At 45.8% G+C, this 23,007-nt stretch overlaps 1 protein-coding gene across 3 annotated transcripts in view; it reads left to right on the top strand.

Moving 5' to 3' along the window:
* LOC135040731 (E3 SUMO-protein ligase KIAA1586-like) overlaps window positions 1-23,007 on the top strand; it is a 514,849-nt gene that overhangs the window by 173,117 nt on the left and 318,725 nt on the right. The gene's annotated exons all lie outside the window — the stretch shown is intronic.

The following is a 23,007-nucleotide window of genomic DNA, read 5'->3' as shown; positions in this document are numbered from 1 at the left end:
CACCGAATGAGCAAACTCAAGGTCCTCCTCAGCCAGGGTATCAAATTTGTAGAATTTTGCAAAAGTGTTTGATCCCGACCAGGTAGCAGCTCGGCAAAGTTGTAAAGCCGAGACCCCTCGGGCAGCCGCCCAAGAAGGGCCCACCTTCCTTGTGGAATGGGCTTTTACTGACTTAGGATGCGGCAGTCCAGCCACAGAATGTGCAAGTTGAATCGTGCTAGAGATCCAGCGAGCAATAGTCTGCTTAGAAGCAGGAGAACCCAGCTTGTTGGGTGCATGCAGGATAAACAGCGAGTCAGTTTTTCTGACTCTAGCCGTCCTGGAAACATAGATTTTCAGGGCCCGGACTACGTCCAGCAACTTGGAATCCTCCAAGTCCCGAGTAGCCGCAGGCACCACAATAGGTTGGTTCAAATGAAACGCTGATACCACCTTAGGGAGAAATTGGGGACGAGTCCTCAATTCTGCCCTGTCCATATGGAAAATCAGATAAGGGCTTATACATGACAAAGCCGCCAATTCTGACACACGCCTAGCCGAAGCCAAGGCCAAAAGCATGACCACTTTCCACGTGAGATACTTCAACTCCACGGTCTGAAGTGGCTCAAACCAATGTGATTTTAGGAAATCCAACACTACGTTGAGATCCCAAGGTGCCACTGGAGGCACAAAAGGGGGCTGAACATGCAGCACTCCCTTAACAAACGTCTGAACTTCAGGCAGTGAAGCCAGTTCTTTTTGAAAGACAATAGACAGGGCCGAAATCTGGACTTTTATGGATCCCAATTTTAGGCCCATAGTCACTCCTGACTGTAGGAAGTGCAGAAATCGACCCAGCTGAAATTCCTCTGTTGGGGCCTTCATAGCCTCACACCAAGCAACATATTTTCGCCATATGCGGTGATAATGTTTTGCTGTCACATCCTTCCTAGTTTTTATCAGCGTAGGAATGACTTCAACCGGAATGCTCTTTTCCATCAGGATCCGGCGTTCAACCGCCATGCCGTCAAACACAGCCGCGGTAAGTCTTGGAGCAGACAGGGCCCCTGCTGTAGCAGGTCCTGTCGGAGCGGCAGAGGCCAAGGGTCCTCTGAGATCATTTCTTGTAGTTCCGGGTACCAAGTTCTTCTTGGCCAATCCGGAACGATGAGTATAGTTCTTACTCCTCTCTTTCTTATTATCCTCAGTACCTTTGGTATGAGAGGAAGAGGAGGGAACACATAAACCGACTGGTACACACACGGTGTCACTAGAGCGTCCACAGCTATCGCCTGAGGGTCCCTTGACCTGGCGCAATATCTTTTTAGCTTTTTCTTGAGGCGGGACGCCATCATGTCCACCTGTGGCCTTTCCCAACGATTTACAGTCATCTGGAAGACTTCTGGATGAAGTCCCCACTCTCCCGGGTGGAGGTCATGCCTGCTGAGGAAGTCTGCTTCCCAGTTGTCCACTCCCGGAATGAACACTGCTGACAGTGCTATCACGTGATTCTCCGCCCATCGGATAATCCTTGTGGCTTCTGCCATTGCCATCCTGCTTCTTGTGCCGCCCTGTCGGTTTACATGGGCGACCGCCGTGATGTTGTCTGACTGAATCAGCACCGGCTGGTTTTGAAGCAGGGGTTTTGCTTGACTTAGGGCATTGTAAATGGCCCTTAGTTCCAGAATATTTATGTGTAGGGAAGTCTCCTGACTCGACCATTGTCCTTGGAAGTTTCTTCCTTGAGTGACTACCCCCCAACCTCGGAGGCTTGCATCCGTGGTCACCAGGACCCAGTCCTGAATGCCGAATCTGCGGCCCTCGAGAAGATGAGCACTCTGCAGCCACCACAGCAGAGACACCCTGGCCCTCGGGGACAGGGTGATCAACCGATGCATCTGAAGATGCGATCCGGACCACTTGTCTAACAGATCCCACTGAAAGATCCTTGCATGGAACCTGCCGAAGGGAATTGCTTCGTAAGAAGCTACCATCTTTCCCAGGACTCGCGTGCAGTGATGCACCGACACCTGTTTTGGTTTCAGGAGGTCTCTGACCAGAGATGACAACTCCTTGGCCTTCTCCTCCGGGAGAAACACCTTCTTCTGTTCTGTGTCCAGAATCATACCCAAGAACAGCAGACGCATCGTAGGAACCAGCTGCGACTTTGGGATATTCAGAATCCAGCCGTGCTGTTGTAGCACTTCCTGAGATAGTGCTACTCCGACCAACAACTGCTCCATGGACCTCGCCTTTATAAGGAGATCGTCCAAGTATGGGATAATTATAACTCCCTTCCTTCGAAGGAGTATCATCATTTCGGCCATTACCTTGGTAAATACCCTCGGTGCCGTGGACAGACCAAACGGCAACGTCCGGAATTGGTAATGGCAGTCCTGTACCACAAATCGGAGGTACTCCTGGTGAGGTGGGTAAATGGGGACATGTAGGTAAGCATCCTTGATGTCCAGTGATACCATAAAATCCCCCTCTTCCAGGCTTGCAATAACCGCCCTGAGCGATTCCATTTTGAACTTGAACTTCCTTATATAAGTGTTCAAGGATTTCAAATTTAGAATGGGTCTCACCGAACCGTCTGGTTTCGGTACCACAGACATTGTGGAATAGTAACCCCGTCCCTGTTGAAGGAGGGGAACTTTGATTATCACCTGCTCGAGGTACAGCTTGTGAATTGCCGCCAGTACTACCTCCCTTTCCTTGGGAGTGGCTGGCAAGGCTGATTTGAGGTAACGGCGAGGGGGAGTCGCCTCGAACTCCAGCTTGTATCCCTGAGATACCACTTGTAGGACCCAGAGATCCACCTGTGAGCGAACCCACTGGTCGCTGAAGTTCCGGAGACGCGCCCCCACCGCACCTGGCTCCACCTGTGGAGCCCCAGCGTCATGCGGTGGATTTTGTGGAAGCAGGGGAGGATTTTTGTTCCTGGGAACTGGCTGTCTGATGCAGCTTCTTTCCTCTTCCCCTGCCTCTGGGCAGAAAGGATGCGCCTCTGACACGCTTGCCTTTCTGAGGCCGAAAGGACTGTACTTGGTAATACGGTGCTTTCTTAGGCTGTGAGGGAACGTGAGGTAAAAAAGTCGACTTCCCAGCTGTCGCTGTGGATACAAGGTCCGAGAGACCGTCCCCAAACAATTCCTCACCCTTTTAAGGCAAAACCTCCATGTGCCTTTTAGAATCGGCATCACCTGTCCACTGCCGAGTCCATAATACTCTCCTGGCAGAAATGGACATCGCATTAATTCTGGATGCCAGCCGGCAAATGTCCCTCTGTGCATCCCTCATATATAAGACTACGTCCTTTATATGCTCTATAGTTAGCAAAATAGTGTCCCTGTCGAGGGTATCAATGTTGTCTGACAGGGTATCAGACCATGCTGCTGCAGCACTACACATCCATGCTGAAGCAATTGCAGGTCTTAGTATAGTACCTGAGTGTGTATATACAGACTTTAGGATAGCCTCCTGCTTTCTATTTGCAGGCTCCTTTAAGGCGGCCGCATCCTGAGACGGCAGTGCCACCCTTTTAGATAAGTGTGTGAGCGCCTTGTCCACCCTAGGGGACGTTTCCCATCGTAACCTATCCGTTGGTGGGAAAGGGTACGCCATCAGTAACCTCTTAGAAATTACTAGTTTCTTATCAGGGGAACACCATGCTTCCTCACACAATTCATTTAACTCATCAGATGGGGGAAAAGTCACAGGCTGCTTTTTCTCCCCAAACATAATACCCTTTTTTGTGGTAACCGGGTTTATGTCAGAAATGTGTAAAACATCTTTCATAGCCGTAATCATACATCGGATGGCCCTTGTGGACTGTACATTTGTCTCATCTTCGTCGACACTGGAGTCAGACTCCGTGTCGACATCTGTGTCTGCCATCTGAGCTAGCGGGCGTTTTTGAGCCCCTGATGGCCTCTGAGATGCCTGGGCAGGCGCGGGCTGAGATGCCGACTGTCCCATGGCTGTCACGTCGTCAAACCTTTTATGTAAGGAGTTGACACTGTCGGTTAAAACCTTACACATATCCATCCACTCCGGTGTCGGCCCCGCAGGGGGTGACATCACACTTATCGGCTCCTGCTCCACGTAACCCTCCTCATCAAACATGTTGACACAGCCATACCGACACACCGCACACACACAGGGAATGCTCTGACTGAGGACATGACCCCACAAAGTCCTTTGGGGAGACAGAGAGAGAGTATGCCAGCACACACCACAGCGCTATATAAACAGGGATTTACACTAACAAAAGTGATTTTTCCCTATAGCTGCTTAATATACTCAGTTTGCGCCTAAATTTAGTGCCCCCTCTCTTTTTTACCCTTTGAGCCTGGAAACTGCAGGGGAGAGCCTGGGGAGCTGTCTTCCAGTGGAGCTGTGAAGAGAAAATGGCGCCAGTGTGCTGAGGGAGATAGCCCCGCCCCCTTCTCGGCGGACTTCTCCCGCTTTTTTATATACTTTTATGGCGGGGGATTATGCACATATACAGTTTATTAGACTGTATTATGTGCTTTTTGCCATGTAAGGTACTCTAATTGCTGCCCAGGGCGCCCCCCCCCCCCCCCCCCAGCGCCCTGCACCCATCAGTGACCGGAGTGTGTGGTGTGCATAGGGAGCAATGGCGCACAGCTGCAGTGCTGTGCGCTACCTTAATGAAGACCGAAGTCTTCAGCCGCCGATTTTCAGGATTCTCTTCTGTCTTCTGGCTCTGCAAGGGGTACGGCGGCGCGGCTCCGGGACCGGACGATCGAGGTCGGGCCCTGTGTTCGATCCCTCTGGAGCTAATGGTGTCCAGTAGCCTTAGAAGCCCAAGCTAGCTGCAAGCAGGTAGGTTCACTTCTCTCCCCTCAGTCCCTCGTAGCAGTGAGTCTGTTGCCAGCAGATCTCACTGAAAATAAAAAACCTAACAAATACTTTCTTTTCTAGAAGCTCAGGAGAGCCCCTAGTGTGCAACCAGCTCGGGCCGGGCACAGATTCTAACTGAGGTCTGGAGGAGGGGCATAGAGGGAGGAGCCAGTGCACACCAGATATAGTACCTAATCTTTCTTTTAAGAGTGCCCAGTCTCCTGCGGAGCCCGTCTATTCCCCATGGTCCTTACGGAGTACCCAGCATCCACTAGGACGTCAGAGAAATATATACAAAGTGATAGGGAAAATCATGAGTGTTAATAAAGTGTTAGGGTGTGCCGACCTGAAGCCACCCAGCCATACCGACACAGGGAGGGATTGCTGACTCCAGAGTGCCATTGGGGAAGCCAGGGGTGTCTCCAGGTAAGCTGGCTCTCAGATGCTGTAGGAGCCATTATCATGTGGCCTTACACTGGGCATTTAGACCCAGACATATATGTAATTATTTATGGGGTGGGTGTGGGGTGCGGTGGCCCCTGTGTCAGTATGGCTGGGTGGCTTCAGGTCGGCACACCCTAACACTTTATTAACACTCATGATTTTCCCTATCACTTTGTATATATTTTTGTATTTTAATCACACTTCACTTATATAGCACTTCTGTGCTTCTTATTAACCCTTATTAATTTTCACCTGTGTGCTGACCTGGGGTAGCCGACCTGTGCCGGCATGATGGGGTCCTGCACCCCGGACCCATACCTAGTATTAAGGACCCCCAGTGATGGAGAAGCCTTGTCGATCGGCCTGGGGGCTTAACCCTATATCTGCAGATATACGCAACTAAGATCTCCGTATTATCTGATTATTATGTAGTATTATTATTCACTCAGTATGCATTACGGAACACAAATTGTTTTTTTCTTACACAGAATTACCCCTCCCTTTTAGCACCTGACTGATATCACATCTGATTGAGCAGCTTTCCAATATTTGTGCATTGTATTTAGAGAGGCATGGATTGGTCAGCATTAGGAGGGATTGCTGACTCCAGAGTGCCATTGGGGAAGCCAGGGGTGTCTCCAGGTAAGCTGGCTCTCAGATGCTGTAGGAGCCATTATCATGTGGCCTTACACTGGGCATTTAGACCCAGACATATATGTAATTATTTATGGGGTGGGTGTGGGGTGCGGATGTCCCCTGTGTCGGTATGGCTGGGTGGCTTCAGGTCGGCACACCCTATCACTTTGTATATATTTTTGTATTTTAATCACACTTCACTTATATAGCACTTCTGTGCTTCTTATTAACCCTTATTAATTTTCACCTGTGTGCTGACCTGGGGTAGCCGACCTGTGCCGGCATGATGGGGTCCTGCACCCCGGACCCATATCTAGTATTAGGGACCCCCAGTGACGGAGAAGCCTTGTCCATCGGCCTGGGGGCTTAACCCTATATCTTTAGAAAAGTAGCAAGATCTCTGCTTTAATTTTTCTCCACCATTGTCAGACCTCAGCACTTATTTTAAGGCCTGTCTGGGTTTCCACTAGATTTTTGGAGTCTGCAATTTTACTTGTTACTGTACTTCACTTTTGGCTTTAAGGAAGTTTAGACTTGTCATCTTTGTAGCATTATCTATGAACATCATGAAATAGCGGTTACCACTCATTGGCTTCACCTCCATCAGTCCACACACATATGTGTGCATTAGTTCCAATTGTGTTTTAGCTCTGGACACTGACATTGGAAAAAGGGAGCATGTTTGCTTCCCCTTCATGAATCATTCACACTCTGACCTTTCCAGATTGTTCACGGACATCCTTGTCACCATGCTGTCTACAAGTTTCTGCACATTGTCAAACCCTAGGTAACCAATAGCTCCATGGGGTTCAGTATGATACTGTATACCACTCATCGGGATGCCAGCGGTCACATGACTGACACTGGCATCCTGACATTGAAGATCCCAATGTCAGAGGGAGTAAGTATATTTACACCCCCAAGCCGAACCCTCCAGGAGTGGTGGCGAAAGCTAACCCTCCAGGGGTGGTGGCTAGGGCTAACCCTCAGGGGGGGGTGGCTAGGGCAAAACCACCTAGTGCCTAACCCTAACCTACCCATGTAACTAACTCTAACCCCCACTGGGCCCCAGGGGTTAAAGTGGGGAGGAAAAGGATGGAGTACTACTACTGTAGGTGGAACTACCTCTTCCATGGCCTTTCCCAGTAAATCCAACAGAAAAGCCTGCCCCACCTTTGTCAATAGATGATGCAGGTGGCACTAGTGTCACTGACGAGCTGCCACTACCTCCCACTTTCTCAGGTCCTGGCAGCTCCATGGTCCTCTGCCTGTGGCCCACCATCCTGGTACTCACATAAGCTATATCTGTAGGATAGCATTCATTCCCTCCTTAAGTCCCAGTTGCCTCCTTTTCTGGCACGGAGTACAGTATGTCATGTCATGCTATAACCGCTGCTAAAGTAAGAAGAGCCACGAGAGGAGCAGCTCTGTGCAAGTTGAAGACAAGATGATAGGGGGCTGTAGGGACACAGAGAGGTAGGGAATCCGCTGGAGGGACACAGTACATAGAGCTGCTAGATCATGGCTCTAACTAGCGGTGTGCCAGTGGTGCCTGGCTCACAGTGCATATGCACTGTGGGCGTAAACCACTGGCAACACCTGCTGGCCATGCCGCCACAATGTGCGGTCCACCTGGGCACCCGTACCACTGCCCAGCTGCAGCTACCTCTTCTCGCATATAGCCAGGCAGCGCTGCAGCTTGTCCGCCCTGCCTCCCTGCTCCCCTCCTCTCCCCCCCCCCCCCCATTTTCTGGGAGAGATGACATCTCTCCCAGCCCACCCACAGTGTCCTGCGCTGCAAAGAGCTGCAGCATAGGGCAGGAAGGACAAGAGGACAGCTGGTGGAGGCTGCTGCCCCAGAGTCAAATGTATGTATAACATACTCACTCACACTCTGTCTCCCTATCTCTCTCTCTCTGTCTCTCTCTCTCTCTGCCTCCCTGGCTTTGTAAAAGGGGACTCTGCCTGCCGTAATGTGTAAAAAGGGGACTCTGCCTGGTGTAATGTGTAAAAAGGGGGCTCTGCCTGATGTGATGTAATGTGTAAAAGGGGGCTATGACTGGCATAATGTGTAAAAGGGGGCTCTACCTGGCGTAATGTGTATAAGAAGCTCTACCTGGTGTATTGTGTATAAGTGGCACTACCGTGTGGAGTAATTTGAATGATGGAGACTACTGTGTGGTGTAATATGAATTACTGTAATGCACTGTGGTAACAAGAACAAAAATTACACCTACCTACTAAATGGGGTAAAATTAGGGGATTCTGTACTGGAAAAGGACTTAGGTGTCCTCATAGATAGCAAGCTAAGCAGTAGTACCCAAAGTAGGACTGCAGCAAAGAAGGCTAATAAGATATTAGCATGCATAAAACGGGGTATTGATGCTAGGGACGAGAGTATTATACTCCCGTTATATAAATCACTAGTGAGGCCACACCTTGAATACTGTGTACAGTTCTGGGCACCGTACTACAAAAAGGATATCCTGGAGCTTGAAAAGGTACAGAGGAGGGCGACCAAACTAATTAAGGGCATGGAGACGATGGAATACAAGGAAAGGCTTAAAAGACTAGGCATGTTTACATTGGAAAAGCGGAGACTAAGAGGGGATATGATCAACATCTACAAATATATAAGGGGACAATACACAGAGCTTGCGCGGGACCTGTTTTTGGTTAGATTAACACAGAGGACTCGTGGACACTCGCTCAGGTTAGAGGAAAGGAGATTCCGCACAATACGGCGTAAAGGCTTTTTCACGGTAAGGACAATACGTGTTTGGAATTCCCTGCCCGAGGGAGTTGTAATGGCGGAATCTGTCAACACCTTTAAGAATGGGTTAGATAAATTCCTAATGGATAAGGATATCCAGGGGTATGGTGCATAGTCATGCATTATAGTTACTATAAATAGGGATAAAATGCAACGTCTGACAGCAGCATCAGTCAGAAATTTTAGTCAAATCATCATGCATAGGACACCACAAATAGGTTGAACTCGATGGACAATTGTCTTTTTTCAACCTCGGATACTATGTTACTATGTTACTATGTAATTGATATTATTTTGTGGCCATGCCCATTCCCCATGAAGCCATGCCCCTACCCCTATATATTTTTGCATGTGCCTTAGGCGTGCACTGTCTTGATTTTAAATATGGGGGGCACCAATTCTCTTTCTAGGACAGAGCACCAAATTGTCTTAGAGATATGTACTGGAGGCACTGCTGTGGGCATTAAGTATAAGCACCACTACTGTGGGCATTATGAGTAAGTGGCAATACTATTCTGGGCACTGTGTATAAGGGACACTACTGAGTGACATAACATGAATAAGAGGCACTAATGTTTGATGTAATATGAATCAGGAGTACTATGTGTGGTGTTGTTCTACGATGAGGCATAATTTGAATTGGGACAACTATTGTGTAACCACACCCATCCTTGTAAAACTACATCCCTTTTTAGCCACCAGAAGGATGCCTAAACCCTTGCACTGCTCCTGGCTCTATCTAATAGGAGGGTGGGGGGGGGGGGATTAGTTCCTCTACCTCTCCAGGACCACTTTAAGCACTGCTGGGCACTAACTCTAACAGTTGCCCCGATACTTACCTTCGGGATGTCGGCTGTCGGTCTACCGGCGCCATTCTCCCGAGTGGTGTTGGGATTCTGGCATCGGTCACATAACTGTCGGCATCCTATCCATCGAGATGCTAAATATATCCCACTCCATGGATGGAATTTGAAACCACCATCGTTCATGACTCTTCAGTGTCCAGGATGTACAGTTGTTTGTACCGAGTTTATGTTGCAATTACGACCCTCTGTTGTTGTACACAACACACTGTTCCTATACGAATTGGACCAAGTATAATTTCGTCTGCAATATAATGATGACAATCAGATTGATGCCTAGATCTGGCACAGATAGTACATCTTCTGTGTCTGTAAGAACTGTTTTGCCTTTAATTCTCAAGCACACAGTAATTGTCCTGACTTTCGTGGCATTTACAGTAGGACAGTATCTCCAATTCCTCTGACGTTTACAGGATCCAAAGACTTTAGTGACTTGAATCAACTTTCATTACAGCGTCAGTGCCTTTTGGTTCCTGAGTTCATGTACTAACAATCTTTATGATAACTGTCAGCTACATTTAGTGCTGACTCATTTTTTCTATCACACATTCAAAATGAAATAGCACTTGGTGTACTTGCTCTGCATTCTGAGGCTTTATGTCCCATTTGTGATATTTGGAGAACTTGTACTTAGGCTTCTTAGGTTAATAAACACTGTTATGTTTGCGATGCATCATTTATTCTACCCAGAGTGTGTGTCTCCTAGTCCCTCAGTGTGCATATGGAAGGTATATCAAATAATCTCCTATATAACATGTTCTGAACTCACCGTATCCTGGGCTGAAGCATTTGTTAGGGTCCTTCAGTAACATACAGTTAAACAATGGTATAAAGTTGATGTAGAGAGTAATGCAACAGAAATCTACTCCCCCCACCAACCTGCACAAACAATATGTTTTCAAAAGTTTAAAAACGTATACACCTATTAATGTCTATGTTGCTAAGATATATTTGTTATTGCCTGCAATTTCCGCTGTACCTTCAATTGTTATTTAAATTATCCATCATTTTCATGTACTGTAATTTAGACTGATCGGTACAGAACATGTAACATTAGCATTTTTATCCTTTTAATATTCTCTCATATTCCGGATCTGTATTATCTTGTTTTAAGTGGTATTATCTGCTATAGTTATTAACTTTTCATAATATCAAATCAATAGATGTTGAGGTGAGACAAACATTAGAAGTAAAAACAGCAACTACATGACCAGGGACCAAGGTACCTGAAGCAGCTTCTGACCCCATACTGCCCCACTCGATTACTGCGATCTGTAGTTGAAGGACTTTTAGCAGTACCTAGAATCTCCCGTAATTCATCTGGGGGTGGAGCTTTTAGTCATGCGGCTCCGACTATATGGAACTCACTTCCCCGCACAATACGAGAGGCCCCAACTATAGAATCCTTCAAAAGAAGACTCAAGTCTTTCCTGTTTACTCAGGCATTTCCATAATGTCCCTTTAGTATCTCCATGCTTCTGTATTTTATGAAAAGCTGTTCTGTACTTCATTATTTTCTGTACTATATTATGCTATGTATCTGTTAAGTTCCTTGAGTCCTATTGGAGAAAGAGCGCGATATAAATAAAATTATTATTATTATTATATCTCATTATGGTATATCATTATTCCAAAATACGGAAAAATCCAATATCCAAAATACTTCTGGTCCCAAGCATTTTGGATAAGGGATACTCAACCTATATTATTTTATACTAGTATAACAGACCCACCAATCTAGTCACTGTCTCTGCTTGGCCATGCCCCCACTTGGCCTGCCCTTTTCTGCTGTTGCCGTCCCCTGCTTTGTTTCAGCTGCAACCTGACTACTCTCAGTTGTTATGCAGATACTGATAAAAGCAGCTATGTTTAAAAAAAACAGTAGGACATAGTACTGATTTGGAGAGATGCCCCATGTTTAACATTATTCATAGACTGAAGTTGAAAGAGGAATCTTATTCCACCATAAGTTCATATCAATAAGTTCATATATAGATATTAGATAAAGCCGAGTACATTAAAGAGGCCATGAGGCAGCACTCGGTTAGAACATTTTACAATATTCCGTTGAGAGACACTACCAAACTGTATCAGATAGAGTAAAGGGATCTTCTGGATGCGGCCATGGTCAAGGGAGTGATATCCCACTAAAGCCGGTTACACATCACAACGATGTGTAGCCGGCCAATCTGGCAGGCGATGGGACCCTGTATTGGCAAGTGCACAGACACTTGCCGACAGAGGAGGGCGACGGAGTGATGTAGGATGCCATTCTGCATTAGGCAGTATGGCATTGTTAGCAAGGTATTCTGGCTGACCCTGCAACAGGATTGACCACAAGACATCGCTGACAACTGCGGGAGCGCACAAATCGGCCATACACACTGCCCAATATGCCCAGTTTGTCATTTTGATTTGCCTGGAAACATCAAATTGGACCAATATCAGTGTTCTATGTACCCGGCCTAAGAGTTTCATATTTTTCAAGCACCCTGTTACACCTAATCTTCCAAGATTTACAAACTGCTTAGCTCTCTACTGGGCAGACCTATTATTTCAGATATTGGATCCTTAAGGGGTTTTTTTGTTTTCATTTTTCATTTCTCTTACAAGTCATGTTGTATCTATGAAGTACCACATTAGAGACACAATGCATCAACAGTATTTGGTGAGTTGGAATCCAGAATATGGACATTTAACCCTGAATGTCCAAGCACTTTATACTCTTTATTTTATGCTTTACTCTTCATATTATTTTCAGGGGCATCAGGTGTGCCATAAGCTTTGCTGCACTTGGACATGTTTAAGGACCACTACATATGGGGTGGTCCTTATGAGGCAAAGCCGGTGCTTGATGGCTGTTATTGATGCTCTCTGTATTATTAGAGAGTGAGTGCTAATATTGCTTCCAATTTTGTACAAGAATATTTTAATTTTAAATTTGTACAAACTTTTGATTATAGTGCTATTCCTTGAATCATACCTCCCAACTTCTGGTTTCCATGGATCGGGTCCCTCACATACTGCAGCTGCACACAACCCGAAAAGAGTCATGCAGCCAGGGATGGCTAGTTAGGGGGGTTAATGTTATGGCCAGGGGACCAATATAAGTGTGTTCTCTGGCTGTGGCATTACCTCCTTGGCTAGTGGAGCCTGGTGCTGGTTTCTACAATATGGGGCACCCCTACATCTCCCCCCCCCCCCATATTTCTGGAACCAGGACCTGTCCAAGAGCCCGATGCTGGTTCTTAAAACAGTGTTACCGCACCCATTTTACTCCTTTATTTTTAGAGCCAGGACCGGCTCAAAGAGCCCAGGGCTGGTTATGTTTATGGTGGGGGGGACCCCACACAGTTTTTCTTATATTTTTAACCATTTCAACACATTTACACAGAGAAGCACTGCACATATCTCACTCTCTCTATGGGGGTAATTCCAAGTTGATCGCAGCAGGAATTTTGTTAGCCATTGGGCAAAACCATGTGCACTGCAGGGGAGGCAGATTTAACATGTGCAGAGATAGTTAGATTTGGGTGTGGTGTGTTCAATCTGCAATCTAATTTGCAGTGTAAAAATAAAGCAGCCAGTATTTACCCTGCACAGAAACAAAATAACCCACCCAAATCTAACTATCTCTGCACATGTTATATCTGCCTCCCCTGCAGTGCACATGGATTTGCCCAATTGCTAACAAACTTGCTGCTGCGATCAACTCAGAATTACCCCCTATACACGCTACTGAGTGGGACGTCTATTTGAAAAGTGCATTTCGATTCAAGTTTTAACAATTCACAGGTGTGTTTGCAGAAACAATTCTAGATAAATTCCTCGTGTTTCAGTGTTGTGTATGGAAATTACGTTTGAGTTTGGTCGATGGTGTAATTGATTGTATGTCCATGTCCATCCATGTTTTGTACTTCTATTTGAACAAACACTCCCGTGCTTGTTCTTTAGTAAATTTCCATGAATGCATAAATACACAAACACTCCCATGTTTAACAACTCGGGCAAACACGGAGCATAGTAATTTACCCCAAAGAGTTTATTGGGATCCTAGCATGATGACAGTAACGAATTGTGTTACAGCTGTTTGAGCAACCAACATGTGAATTTATAGGGAGCACAATTTGTACTGCCAAATGCAAATAAATCTGATATTCAGAATTCATCAATTGTCAAGCATATTTTGTAGTTTGTCCTCCAGTATGTGGGGAGAACAACACACTCTCTGTAGACAGAACAGATTATTTAAAGGATTACGGAAATTTGGCCCATGCCAGCCAGGAGTTTGGAGATACTGTATTCATGAATGAAGAAATACAATTTGCAGCAACTACAGAACAGGTGCAAATACAACATGAAGATGATGATGATAGGCAACATGACCTCATCATTTCTCATAGTATGATCACAGAATCACAGACACATCTGCAAACATTGCCTTCATTAAACACACCCTTATCAACTGATTGAGTATCATGTTTATGATGGCACTTTACAGCATAGAGTGGAACACTCTGACTTGTATACTAATTTGTTTTAATTTGTTTACACTTATTTACACATGTGCATGTCTTGTAAGCTAAGTGATTGTCAGCAACATTTTAGTAACCCAAGAAGAAGTAAAAAACAACTATCCATAGTCCATAGGGCAGCCTCAAAATGATGCATCATATTCCCAACCTTACCGTAGTACCTCCAATAGTACTTAGAAGCAGTTCTGCCAAATTATATTGTAAGAAAACATAGGATATAATGAGTTAATGTTTCTATGAATTACAGTCTTTTTTTTTTTTTTTTGTAAGTGAATAGTGTTAACAGAGTCTGGGGAACATGTACTAAGCAGTGGTAAAAGTGGAGAAGTGAGCAAGTGGAGAAGTTGGCCATGGCCACCAATCAGCTGCTCTGTATACTTTTATAGTATGCAAATTATAAATGTTACGTCAATGCTGATTGGTTGCCATGGGCAATTTCTCCACTGGCTCACTTCTCCACTTTTATTACTGCTTAGTACATATCCCCCCTTAGTTTGGTGAGGATATTCAGTGGGGAAAGTTCCACTGTCCAGCCTTCCTAGCCCCTCAACTTCCTGATCATGAATACAGGTCTGCGTACAGTAGTCTGCTCAAGAGGTGACAACTGCAATCAGGTGCAGGGCCCAACAGTACCTCCGGCATGACTGCAATCTCTTTCTTCCTTTAAATCCTGCTAACTGTTAACATGAACATGATACAGTACATTAATTAGAGCTATCATGTCCTGGACATACTTCTTCTTGGTCTCATTGATTCTACATTGATTCCTGGTGACGGGGGGGGTCTGTCACCAATGTTCATTGCAGCGCAGCTCTTGTAACATTGCGCAGTGCTGGAGAATTACTGGGGGCTGGGGAGACACTGTGGGTGCTGGAGGGACACTGTGGGGGCTGAAGTTGGAGATACACTGAGTGCTGGAGGGACACTGCATGATCTGGAGGGACACTGGGGGCTGGAAGGACACTGTGAGGGCTGGGGGGACATTGTGGACAGAAGGGGGTCTAGGGATGGAGAGACAGACGGGGACTAGAGATGGAGCTGGAGAGATACAGGGGAATGAGGCTGGAGAGACACAAGGGGGAAAAGGCTGAAAAGAACTGGGAGAAGTCGCAGGATCTGGAGGAAAAGGAACTTACCCCTGAACCTCCCACTTGGTTGCCGTTCCCTGTATGTATGTTAATTAGAGATGAAAGGTCCAGATTCCATGGAATTTGGACCACTCCGAACGCTGGGAATCCGAGACCGTTCCCGCCAGACTGAGATCCTACATCAAAGCCAAACGTCATCCTTCCAGTGTCTGATTCTCGCGGGACTTGGATTCTATATAAGGCACCGCGGCCGGGACTCTGCGCCAGTTCAGTGTAAAGTATGCTGCCGTTTGCAGCGTTATACTCTGCTGTAGTGGGTGCGCTGTGTACAGGGTCTCACCAGTGGCTAGTGCTGGATAGTGACTGTGTATGGGGGCACACTGCACGCTGCTGTGTGCTGCGCTATACTCTGCTGTAGTTTGTGTACTGTGTCCAGGGTCTCACAAGTGACTGTGCTGTATAGCGATTGTGGATAGGGGGCATGCTGCTGTGTGCTGCACTATACTCTGCTATACTGGCTGTGCTGTGTCTAGAGTCTCACAAGTGGCTGTGGTGTATAGTGACTGTGTATAGGGGGCATGCTGCATGCTACTGTGTGCTGTGTTATACTCTGCTATACTGGTTGTGCTGTGTCTAGAGTCTCACAAGTGGCTGTGGTGTATAGTGACTGTGTATAGGGGGCATGCTGCATGCTACTGTGTGCTGTGTTATACTCTGCTATACTGGTTGTGCTGTGTCCAGAGTCTCACAAGTGGCTTTGCTGTATAGCGATTGTGGATAGGGGGCATGCTGCTGTGTGCTGCACTATACTCTGCTATACTGGCTGTGCTGTGTCTAGAGTCTCACAAGTGGCTGTGGTGTATAGTGACTGTGTATATGGGCATGCTGCATGCTACTGTGTGCTGCGCTATACTCTGCTATACTGGCTGTGCTGTGTCCAGAGTCTTATAAGTGGCTGTGCTGTATAGTGATTGTGTATGGGGGCACACTGCATGCTACCGAATGCTGTTTGGTGTGCTATACCTTATTGCACTTTGTTCACGTGCATCTATAAGCCCTGTGATCCATGCAGTTCGAACCAAGCTGCATGTCAATAAACAGAAAAATAAAAATTAGGTATATATTTCTATTGTTTGTACTGATTTGTGCACTTTGTTCACATGCATCTATAAGCCCTGTGATCCACGCAGTTTGAACAGAGATGGGAGTATAAAAAAACACACAAAAAATATTTCTATTGTTTGTACTGGTTAGTGTGCTTTACCCTAGTGCGCGTTGCTCACATCAGTGACGTGCGGTGGGGCGAGGCAGGTGAGGCAGAGCTTTTCCTGTCATACTAATGTATAAACCAGTGTTTTGAGGTTATAAAGTATATGAAAAATGTGAAGAATATACCATAAATATCATCTTTGTATTATTCTAATCATTTTTATAGTCAAAACTCTAGAATAAAAAGTCTATGGCAGGTGAGGCAGTACCTCCCCTGCCTACCTTTTCCGCACATATCTGATCAAAACTCACCAAATTTGCAGCAGTATATACTGCTGCACCGGTGTATAATGAGCACATGCACACTTTGGCTCATATATTGTGTGCAAATCTGGCTCTGGTACTAGCCAGTGCCTCCTAAGCTATTTACATCACTGCACGTTGCTTCATCTATAAGCCCTGTGACTCCATGCAGTTTTATCTAGAAATGTGCGGCGGACACCTTTTTTGGTTTTGTGCTTTGGTTTTGGCTCTGGATGATTTTTGAAAAAAAAACATAAAAACAGCTAAAATCTCAGAATTTGGCGGAAATTTTGATCCTACGGTATTATTGACCTCAATAACAATCATTTCCACTCATTTCCAGTCTATTCTGAAGAACTCACACCTCACAATATTGTCATTAGGACAAAAGGTTGCACAGAGGTACCTGGATGATTAAGCTAAGCGACACAAGTGTGTGGCACAAACACCTGGCCCATCTAGGAGTGGCACTGTAGTGGCAGACAGGATGGCACTTAAAAAAACTAGTCCCCAAACAGCGCATCATGCAAAGAAGTAAAAGGTGCAATGAGATAGCTGTATGACTAAGCTAAGTAACACAAGTGGGCGGCACAAACACCTGGCCCATCTAGGAGTGGCACTGCAGTGGCACACAGGATGGCAGTTTTAAAAACTAGGCCCCAAAGAGCACATCATACAAAGAAAATAAAGAGGTGCAAGATGGAATTGTCTTTGGGCCCTCCTACCCAGCCTTATGTTGTATAAACAGGACATGCACACTTTAACAAACCAATCATTTCAGCGACAGGGTCTGCCACATGACTGTGGCTGAAATGATTGGTTTGTTTGGGCCCCCACCAAAAAAGAAGCAATTAATCTCTCCTTGCACAAACTAGCTCTACAGTGGCAAGATGTCTTCCTCATCTTCAAATTCCCAAACCCCCTTCAGTGTTTACATCCTCATCCTCACAGAGAAATAATATTACAAAACCACATCATTTAGGTGTCAGTGGACTGCTTACACTATTACCCAAAGTTTCTGAACTTGACAATGGCTTATGATGAATGCACTGCAGGTGACTTATAAGGGAGGATGTTCCTAGGTCGTTAACGTCCTTACCCCTACTTATTATGGATTGACAAAGGCAACAGATGGCTTGACACCTGTTGTCCGGATTTGTGGAGAAATAGTTTCAAACTGAATTGGTGGTTTTTTCTGTATTTTGCCCAGGCATGACAATGGGCTTTTTCATCCCATGGCCAACAACTGTCTCCACTGGTGCCTTACTCAAACAAACCACATCACCATCAGAATCATCATTGTCAACTTCCTTCGTAGCGCCAGCTACACCCATATCCTCCTCATCCTGGTGTACTTCTACAGTGACATCCTCAATCTCAATATCAGCAACTGGACTGGCGGTGCTCCTCCCAGCACTTGCAGGGGGCGTGCAAATGGTGGTAGAAGCCTCCTCTTTCCATACAGTGTTGTGAAGGTCAGGCCTAGATATCGCAACTGCAGACAGTGCCAGCAGCCCTGTATTTTCACAACACTCCTGTCATTTTACAGCATACAAGACAGGGCCAGTGTACATTGATTTTCACTGCACCCTAGAATAATTACAGCATACAAGACTAGGCCAGTGTTCATTGATTTTCACTGCACCCTAGAATAATTACAGCATACAAGACAGGGCCAGTGTACATTGATTTTCACTGCACCCCTGAATTTTTAGAACATACAGGGCCAGTGTAATGTTATTTGAACAGCAACACCCCTATATTTTACAGCATACAGCAGTGTGCTTTTAACTTTTAACAACTGCACCTCTGAATTTTTACAACATACAGGGCCAGCAGCACCCCTATATTTTACAGCATACAGCAGTGTGCTTTTACTTTTTAACAACTGCACCTCTGAATTTTTGCAACATACAGGGCCAGCAGCACCCCTAAATATTTTACAGCATACAGCAGTGTGCTTTTACTGTTTAACAACTGCACCCCTGAATTTTTACAACATACAGGGCCAGCAGCACTCCAATATTTTACAGCATACAGGAGCAGTGTGCTTTAAATTTTAACAACTGCACCTCTGAATTTTTACAACATACAGGGTCAGCAGCACCCCTATATTTGAAAGCATACAGGAGCAGTGTGCTTTTAATTTTTAACAACTGTACCCCTGAATTTTTACAACATACAGAGCCAGCAGCACCCCTATTATTATTATTATTATTATTATTATTATTATTATTATCCTTTATATGGCGCCATGTGGGATCTGCAGCGACCAATCACAGAGTAAACAAATAAGCAAAACATGAAGACAGTGACTTACAGTTCAATACAATATAGGACAAGTACAGGGTATATAAACATAGCTGCATCAGTAAACAGCACTGAAATAAGTATCAGGGTGGCAGAAATCTGAAGGATTTGGTGCCATCAAAGGGAGTATTGAAAAGAAGATAAGTTAAGCAAGCAACGTAAAAGCACATGACGGAAGAGGACCCTGCTCGTGAGAGCTTACATTCTAAAGGGGAGGGGCACACAGACAGGGGTGACACAGATGGGTTGGAAAGTGAGTGTGGGCCACAGAAGGCTTAGGATAAGAGATGGCTGGGTTTGGTGAAGAAGTGTGTCTTGAGAGCCCGCTTGAAGTTTTGTAGAGATGTGGAGAGTCTGAGGGGGAGAGGTAGAGAATTCCAGAAAAAGGGAGCAGCACGTGCAAAATCTTGGAGGTAGGAGTGGGAGGAGGTAATCAGAAGGCAGGAGAGGCGGCGTGCATTAGCAGAGCGAAGAGGACGGGCGGGAGTGTAAATGGAGATAAGGTCAGAGATGTAACTGGGAGAGGAGTCAGTGAGGGCTTTGTAAGTGAGTGTGAGAAGCTTGAAATGGATTCTGAAGGGGAAGGGGAGCCAGTGAAGGGCTTGTAAGAGGCGAGGTGGATGTAGTGCGTTTGGTGAGGAAGATGATCCTGGCAGCAGCATTGAGGATCGATTGGAGTGGAGAGATGTATGTGTTAGGGATGCCAGTCAGGAGGGGATTACAGTAGTCCAGTCGGGAGATGACCAGTGAGTGGATAAGGGTCTTAGTGGTATCCTGGGTGAGAAAGGGTCTGATCCTGGAAATATTTTTGAGATGAGAATGACAGGTTTGTGATAGGTGCTGAATGTGTGGTTTGAAGGAGAGGGAGGAGTCAAGGATTACTCCAAGACAGTGCACTTGGGGGCATATATTTTAAAGCATATAGGAGCAGTGTGCTTTTAATTTTTAACAACTGCACCCTTGAATTTTAACAACATACAGGGCCAGCAGCACCCCTATATTTTCCAGCATACAGGAGGACAGTGCCCCTGCACCCTGTACAACACAGTGACAGCCAGGACAGCACCCCTAACACAGAACAGGTACACCACAGTGACTGCAGCAGCACCCCTACAGAGCACACACTAACACCACACGATGCCACCACCCACAGAGAGAGACAGAAGTCTGTCTCCCTCACTCTCCAAGTCCAGAGTGAAAATGGCGGCGACGCGCGGCTGTTTATATGGAATCCAAAACCCGCAAGATTCCAACAGCGGGATGATGACATTTTGCCTCGTTCTGGTCTCATAGTCTGGCGGGAAGTCCCAAGTCAGACTCAGATCCGGGCTTGGAGCATGAAGTTCGGGGGGGAATTCAGTTCTCGGGGAACTGAACCCGCTCATCTCTAGTTTTAACTTTTAACCAAGTTGCAAGTTCAAAAAGAAATATAAATATATATATATATATATATATATATATAGGATGTGGTGTCACGGACGGCACTACAGCATGTAAATAAATCCAACAGAAGCCAGAAGTAATGGTCAACGTTTCGGAGCTATGCTCCTTTATCAAGACTTAAAAAATACTGACAAAACATGCATTTAAATACCTTACTGTATACTCACCACGTACATAGGGAAACCGCCGCAGCCGCCTGCTCCGGAGTCCACATGACGTCATTGGCAGCCGCCGGCGCCCAGGATCCGTCACAGGGGCATGGGGCGGGGGGAGTGAAGACCATCACCATAGTAACCAGAATACACAAACTACGGAAAAACAGGCTGGATAATCGACAAAAGTGCATGCTCTCATCAAACGCTGCTGATACTATAATCTAAACAGATAACGCACTATACTGTATATGCAGCCACAACATAATAGCATGTGCTGGGATATGTTATATACATATAGCATACCCTATATAATGCTCAAATACTAAACACAAAGTGCTGTCAATCACATGAGGGGAGTTAATGATGGCATAGTGCACCATTAAACATGTGATGGTTAACTAAATCCATAGCTGTCAATAGGATGAATGGAAACAATAACAAATCTATGTGCCACTAGACACACACTGAAAAGATATGTTACATGCCACTGTGAGAACATGGGGCATGGAGACTATCTATATATATATATATATATATATATACACTGTTACAAGAATTGGTGAAAACAAGCGCCCAAGAGTGTGGTGATTAAATTTAGGGGGAATGAAGGTGTAGAGGAACGGATGATAAGGATCAGTTTAAAACACTTATCTGGTAGATAGGAACTCGGCTCAAGCAGCACTCTTTTTGTGGCTTAAAAACATGCGGATAAAACAGAAGAAAACTAACATAGTGTATACCATTTATGTTACGTATTATGTTACTGCTTAATTTCACAGGCCTGGTTAGGGAACTAGCTTATTCCCAAAGAGGATAAATGTACAGCCTGGGCAGTGTATATATTAAAAATACAAAGAATTTAATAACATAATCACATAAAAATACACATAAAATAGCTGTATAGCATGCGTACAGAATAAAAAATTATATCAGGCTTATCTGTCCATAATAATGACTGGAATGCATGCGTACAGAATTTAAAATTGTTTGAGGCTTATCTGTCCATAAAAGGAGATGTCTGCAGGTACTCCCAACGCGTTTCGTCCGTCAACAACAGGACTTCATCAAGGGTATATATACACTGCTCAAAAAAATAAAAGGAACACTAAAATATCACATCCTAGATCTGAATGAATGAAATATTCTTATTAAATACTTTGTTCTTTACATAGTTGAATGTGCTGACAACAAAATCGCACAAAAATTATCAATGGAAATCAAATTGATTAACCCATGGAGGTCTGGATTTGGAGTCACACTCAAAATTAAAGTGGAAAAACACACTACAGGCTGATCCAACTTTGATGTAATGTCCTTAAAACAAGTCAAAATGAGGCTCGGTAATGTGTGTGGCCTCCATGTGCCTGTATGACCTCCCTACAACACCTGGGCATGCTCCTGATGAGGTGGCGGATGGTTCCTGAGGAATCTCCTCCCAGACCTGGACTAAAGCATCCGCCAACTCCTGGACAGTCTGTGGTGTAACATAGCGTTGGTGGATGGAGCGAGACATGATGTCCCAGATGTGCTCAATTGGATTCAGGTCTGAGGAACGGGCGGGCCAGTCCATAGCATCAATGCCTTCGTCTTGCAGGAACTGCTGACACACTCCAGCCACATGAGGTCTAGCATTGTTTTGCATTAGGAGGAACCCAGGGCCAACTGCACCAGCATATGGTCTCACAAGGGGTCTGAGGATCTCCTCTCGGTACCTAATGGCAGTCAGGCTACCTCTGGCGACCCCCCAAAGAAATGCCACCCCACACCATTACTGACCCCCTGCCAAACCGGTCATGCTGGAGGATGTTGCAGGCAGAACGTTCTCCTTGGCGTCTCCAGACTCTGTCACATGTGCTCGGTGAGAACCTGCTTTCATCTGTGAAGAGCACAGGGTGCCAGTGGCGAATTTGCCAATCTTGGTGTTCTCTGGCAAATGCCAAACGTCCTATACGGTGTTGGGCTGTAAGCACAACCCCCACCTGTGGACGTTGGGCCCTCATACCACCCTCATGGAGTCTGTTTCTGATCGTTTGAGTAGACACATGCACATTTGTGGCTTGCTGGAGGTCATTTTGCAGGGCTCTAGCAGTGCTCCTCCTGTTCCTCCTTGCACAAAGGCGGAGGTAGCAGTCCTGCTGCTGGGTTGTTGCCCTCCTACGGCCTCCTCCACGTCTCCTGATGTACTGGCCTGTCTCCTGGTAGCGCCTCCATGCTCTGGACACTGCGCTGACAGACACAGCAAACCTTCTTGCCACAGCTCGCATTGATGTGCCATCCTGGATGAGCTGCACTACCTGAGCCACTTGTGTGGGTTGTAGGGAGGTCATACAGGCACGTGGAGGCCACACACACTACTGAGCCTCATTTTGACTTGTTTTTAGGACATTACATCAAAGTTGG

The sequence above is a fragment of the Pseudophryne corroboree genome, chromosome 2 (genome assembly GCF_028390025.1).
Source record: "Pseudophryne corroboree isolate aPseCor3 chromosome 2, aPseCor3.hap2, whole genome shotgun sequence".
Lineage (NCBI taxonomy): Eukaryota > Metazoa > Chordata > Amphibia > Anura > Myobatrachidae > Pseudophryne > Pseudophryne corroboree.
The sequence above is the reverse complement of the archived record's forward strand: the minus strand, read 5'-3'. Positions and strand labels throughout refer to the sequence as shown.